Source organism: Rattus norvegicus, chromosome 7 (assembly GCF_021556685.1).
Source record: "Rattus norvegicus strain SHRSP/BbbUtx chromosome 7, alternate assembly SHRSP_T2T, whole genome shotgun sequence".
In the NCBI taxonomy this organism is placed as follows: Eukaryota; Metazoa; Chordata; class Mammalia; order Rodentia; family Muridae; genus Rattus; species Rattus norvegicus.
The window spans coordinates 105,114,964-105,120,963 of record NC_141540.1 but is presented as its reverse complement, the minus strand read 5'-3'; positions in this window follow the sequence as shown (position 1 = coordinate 105,120,963).

Sequence of the window (6,000 nt, the reverse complement as noted above, 5' to 3'; positions counted from 1 at the left end):
TCATGGTCTCCTTTCTAGTTTCATAACCTATACTCACACATTATATATGCATATATTATATTGCATAGAAGTACATTGAAGTCTAGCATTTGTATATATGATAAAATGCCCAATATGGCTTTCTGAGCCTAGTTTGTTTTATGTAATGATGACTTTCAGTTACATCCCTTTACCTGGAAATGCTATGATCTTATTTACTGTCATGGTGGAATTTCATGGCACGTATATCCCACGTTTTCTTTATCTCCTCATCTGTCGGTAGATATCTAGGTTGGTTCCACTTCTTAGCTATTGTGAATAGTGCAGCTATAAACATGAGTGTGTGTATATCTCTGTGGTGGGATGTAGGGATCCTTGGGTATCTTTGTGTGCCCAGGAGTGAGTGGATAGAAAGCCATGAGAAGAGAAACAACTTCATCAAGATCACACAAAACTCAGGGCTGAAGCTCTGGTTAGAATTTGGAGCCTCTTAACCCCTGTGTTCCCACATGTCACCTCCATGTCATTTGATCTCTGTATTTATTTATTCATTGACTGAGTTGGCTATTCTTCACTCATGTATTCTTTAAATGTTTGCTCGCCAGCATTTATTAGAGATATAAAGGTGCCTGAGAGGTTCTCAAGGAAAGCATAACGCTGTGGAGGAGACACCATAAGTGGGAGGGGCTGAGGGGTGTGGGGAAGCAGGCCCAGGGGAGCATCACGAGTTGAATACAAAATACTTCCCTGGAAGATGGCATTTGAGACAAGCTTTAAAAGAGGCAAAGGATTAAATTTGTTATTGGAACTGGTGACGATCTGCCATGTAGGCTTAATACTCTACTTCTGTAGTAGGATCAAGGAAGGACAGTAGTGAAGTGCTGAAGTCAAAGACAGACATGGCTTCTTACAAGTGGCTCTTCCAACAAAGAAGCCAGCCACACTGAATGTCTCCAGGGGCCACCCTTGAAGTGGTCTCAGTAGAGATGTCAGAAGGGACGCTGGACCCATTTCTGCAAGGGACTTGCCATCTACTGAGGGGAAAGCCTGCATGCACTCAAATGGTCCAGTAGGAGGCAACATGCTGAGGTGGGGGTCTGAGATCTGCATTATTGTCTTGCTCTATCATTTTCTTGCCCGAAGTCTCAGGGCCTTGACTGTTTTTCATCCGTGAAATTGGGAAGCTAGACCCACTTTCTTGTCTCAGGAAAAAGGAAAAGGCAGTCTCCAGACTTGAGTCTTTCTTTCTTGGTTGTGTGACATGAAAACAATTTCTCTCATCTGCCACTGGGCGCTTGTGTGTTATTTACAAGGGTGTCAGGCACCTGTAGGGACAGACTCATATGTCATATACCATCAAAGTGTCCTTTTCTTTTCATTTTCAGCTAAAATTGTATAGTTCGTCTTGAGCAAGCCCAAGGGCATGTTGTCTCTGCCTACCACCTTTATGACTCAGACTCAGCATGCTTAGAGATGTTCACTGTTTTTGTGAGGAATGCTGAATTTGCTACTGTCCACAATCGTTAGAACATATACTGAGAATGCTCCAAAATGCTCCTGCCATTTAAACCTTTAAACATGTGCTCTGTGACTTTGAGCTAAGCATGTTCAAAATGTATCTGCCATTTTTCCTTCTTGAACTCTAATCTTAAACTGAGCGTGCTTGGGAATGAACATGTCTCCAAAGTGCTTTTTAATATGAATATCTATAAAATTTCCAAATAAAATTCCTAAATGTCCTTTTTGGGAGGAGGAAACCATTCACTTCAATTTGGAAATGACATCTATGTTTTCTTTGCCCGTTGTCTTTCTCTACTTTTGTGTCTTAGCCAGTCTTATTTTGGCTTTGTCCTCCCAAGATGCATTGCATCTTATTACCCAAGAGAGCTGCTCGAGACTTGACAAACTCATACTCTTTGCCACACATCCACATAGCTCTGCTCTTGGTTTTTGAGTGGGGTGGGTGGAGTTAAGAGAGTTGACACAATAAGTCTCATTTTGATAGGTAGGTGCTACCTTCCAGCAATCCAGAGAACTTCTTGAAGATTTCCAAATAGAGTTTGGAAACTCCTAAGTTGGATTCCTGTGAGAAGGGGCTCCTTGTGTCCTACCTTCTCCTCAGGAACACCTGGGGCTAGGAATTCCTCTGCTGTGAGTATGCAGAAGGTGATGAACAAACAGGAGACAGACTGACCTTGACTTCCAAGGGTAGAGTCTGCTCCTCTAGCATCCAGTCTTCCTATGATTTCTCTCCCACTGGCCAGCTGCGAGCCTATCTGTGGATATCACACCTCTTTCCAAATGCCACTGTTCTCCTATCAGCCATCCCCTTCTTTCCACAGTTCCACAAAGAACCTTTTCCCTTTCTTTCTTCCTTCCTTCCTTCCTTCCTTCCTTCCTCCCTCTCTTCCTTCTTTCTTTCCTGCCTGCCTGCTTTCCTTCCTTCCTTTCGAGTATATATGTGTGTGTGTGGTATGCATGTGTGTATATGTGGATGCATGTTATGTGGATGCATGCATGTACATCCATGTATAGGCTAGATTTTGATGGCAGTTGTCTTCCTCAATCACTTTCTACTTGAGTTATTGAGGCAGAATCTCTCAGAACACAGAGCTTGTGATTTAGGGATCTGAGTCTTGATAGCAGCCTGCCCCAGGAGCCCCCCCACCCCCACCCCATAATATCCCCCTGAAAGCTGGGATTATAGGCAGACAAGCCTGACCAACTTATCTAAGTCCCGGGGATATAAACGCTGGTCTCCCTGCTTGGGGAACAAGCACTGTATCTAGTAAGCCAGCTCCTAGCCCAAGACCCTCTACTACGATCACATGCTGGCCGTGACCATGAAGCATACAGAAAACTCAGAGGGGTGAGCAGGATGTTGTGGCTGACATAGCTGGGCTTTTTCTGGTGGACAACTTCTCTGCTCGCTGTTTTGATTTTTCCTTAGTCACTGGTTTATTTCGAATCTTTAACTAGTGGATAGTAATTTCACACTTCTGGGGTAAGAGAGTGACATTTTGCGGCATGTACACGATGTGCAATGCTCAGAACGAGGTGAATCCATCCCTGTAGACATTTGTCGGCTGTTTGTGTTGAGAACACTTGAAACCTGCCTGCCAGGTATTTCTTTCCTCAAGAACAGTTACTTTGCCATAATTCCATTTTCCTTTCTGCGGAGGGATTAAATGCAGATACCTGGCCATCTGAAGGGATGCTCTGGGCGACCAGCTCTTCCACTCTGATCATGACAAGCCTCCTTAAGCACAACATGACTAAGAACGTAGACTTCCAGTCTCCCTCTATGACTAATTATGTATCTTGGGTGGCTTCATTAACTTCTCTTTGCCTCAAATATTTTATCTGTTCTCTGGAAGGGTGCTGCGTGGAACTTCACAGCATTATTCTTAGGGCACGAGGAGATGATCTATGTGAGGCTCTCAGAACGGCGCTGGAATAGTAAGCATTCAGTATATACCACACATTCCAGAAACTTCCATCTCTGTTACTGGTCCTGAATTTGCCTTTTCTTTTTGCCTGTGATTTCAGATGCTCTTGTCTGCCAAAATCCCCATTTTCCCTTGAGTTTTCTCATGATCTCCTTCCTTGTGCTGCATGGCTGGAGATGGTCAAAAAACACCAGGACTTAGAGTCAAACAGAGTTTCCCTGGCCCATGCTGTCCCAGAGCCGAAGTCCTCCGGGAGAGGACACTTAGTCTTCCTTTGTTTCAGCTCAAGTTTTTATTTATTGTTCCATGAAGTGGAGCTATTATTTACTCAGGCCTTGAGGCAAAAGGAATTTTTGGAAAAAGGAATCCCTGAATCAGGTGGTGGGGACTCAGTAGATAGTGGGCACAGTTAAGCCTAATGTTGCTAATTGTCTTGCTGACCCCCTACTTTTGGGGATTACTTATCTACTATTTGTCTGGTCATCCTCACCCTGTAGTACTTACTTCATATCCTCTTTTTACCTTTCTTACTTTTCTTTTCTGTCTCCTCAACCTTCCCTTCCCTATTCCTTCCTTCTCCCCTGCTTTCTTCCTTTGCAACTCTTCCCTCTTTCCTTTCCCCCTGTAGGATGTTTATTGGGATCTTGTATCCACTTCATTTGTAAGCAATGCAAAGCACCCTGTTTATAGAATTAGATTTCCCTCAGGGAAGACTCCATACAGACATTCGACTTTGAGTAAGTTCAGTGAACCCTCCATAATAGGGTTTTGGTAAGACACGTTTGATTTCCAGCAATTTATTGTATATTTACATTTACATATATATAAATATATTGATTGTATATTGTATATTTATTTTTAAAAAGATTTATTTGTTTTAAGTTATGCATATGTGTCTATATTCATGAGTGCTTGTGTATCTAGAGTCCAGAAGAGGGCAATGGTTCCCCTAGAGCTGGGGTTTCAGGCTCTTGTAAGCTGCCCCATGTGGGCAACTGAATTGTGTGTGGCATTCTGCAGAGAACCAACTCCTCTTAACTGCTAAGCCATCTCTCCAGCTTGAGACAGGATCTGGCCATCTTGTTTAAGCCAGATTCAAACTTTTGATCCTCCTGAATTCCTATCCCAGGTCCTGGCAATCCAGATGTGTGTCACCAAGCCTGCTCTTCACTGGTAGATCATTGTGGTGGTTGACAGATGAATCTCTTATTGGTGTTTCTATTTGTGCATTCTTACCTCTGGATCACTTTTGACTTTACACAAATACTCGATCAACCAGTAGTGACACCAGTCCAAGCGTCTGGAGCTGGGTCGGAGTAGATAAAGGCTCATTCTTAGAAGCATCTTGGTAGTCAACATGTTCTTTCGCCTCCTTCCTATCTTCTCTGTGAAAACATGTGCCTTACTATTGTGTTCTGAGAACTATCTCAACGGCCGGCCCTATGCTCTAGACATTTTCTCAGTCAGATAAAGCCTGGCTGTTAGTGCTTGGGAAGGGAAAGGGACAGTGGGAAGGAAGATCTGATTAGCACAAGATTTCCTAGCAAGGACACCACAGCAACATCCTGGAAGCTAGGCTAACCGGGCCTGGTGAAGACCACACCTCCTGCAGGGGCTCTGACCACCCTGTCTGACATCCTCTGCTGTCTTAGGTGTGGAACTTCTTTGGAATATGATGCTGTTGTACCTGAATAGGAGTTCTGGGGACCAACGTACTATCACTGTAAGATCAAGGCAGTGAGGCTAGACTACTGAGGCTGTGTCTGCCGAAGCAACAGATAAACACACAGAGTCTGAGGTTCTGGTCATGGCTGTCAGTCAGTTGAATATCACTGACAGGGTAATTTTGTTTATGTCGCTAAATTACTGTGGACCTCAATTTTCATCCTATAAACTTTTACTTTACAAGTTTGTTAAGATTGTTTTAAAAGTATAATTATAGGGCTTTCATTTTCCCTTCTCTCCAAAGAAGCACATACCCAGGCGGATGAATGGAGCCGTTCTGGGTGAAGGAATCTAGACCAAAAGGGTGCTGTGCTGTGACTTTTCCCTGCCATCCCTGCTTTCATTCATGTTTCTTATGTTGCAACATGTGCACAAGACCTCCCCTCCAACCCCAACAGAGTGTGAGCATTCTGCATTGCTTACCCTCAACATCGAACATTTCTCTGCATGCCTCTGTTCAGGGATGACAGTGACAATATTGAACCATATGATTCCATCACAGAACATGTCAGATGGACATTTCTCAGTATGTCCTGGTTGAATATCAGCCTTGTTTCGTACCAGAATCAGTTGTAAGGTGCTTTAAGCTTTTGGGTTCAATATAGCTTTGGAGTAACACTTGGGGCTATCATCTTGAAAAATGTTCACCGGTCATATGTATAAGCGTGTTCTTCAGCAGATCGTTGCAAACCCAAACATCCTTCAGAGGAAGAGGGACAATGAGGAGGGGCTTATGTTTGCTTTCAGCACAGTAAAGGTGAAAACAGCCAACGATGAAAGATGAGCTCAGGGGTGGGTTCTGTGCTTGACACCACATGACATCGGAGACATTGTTTCCTAAGGATAT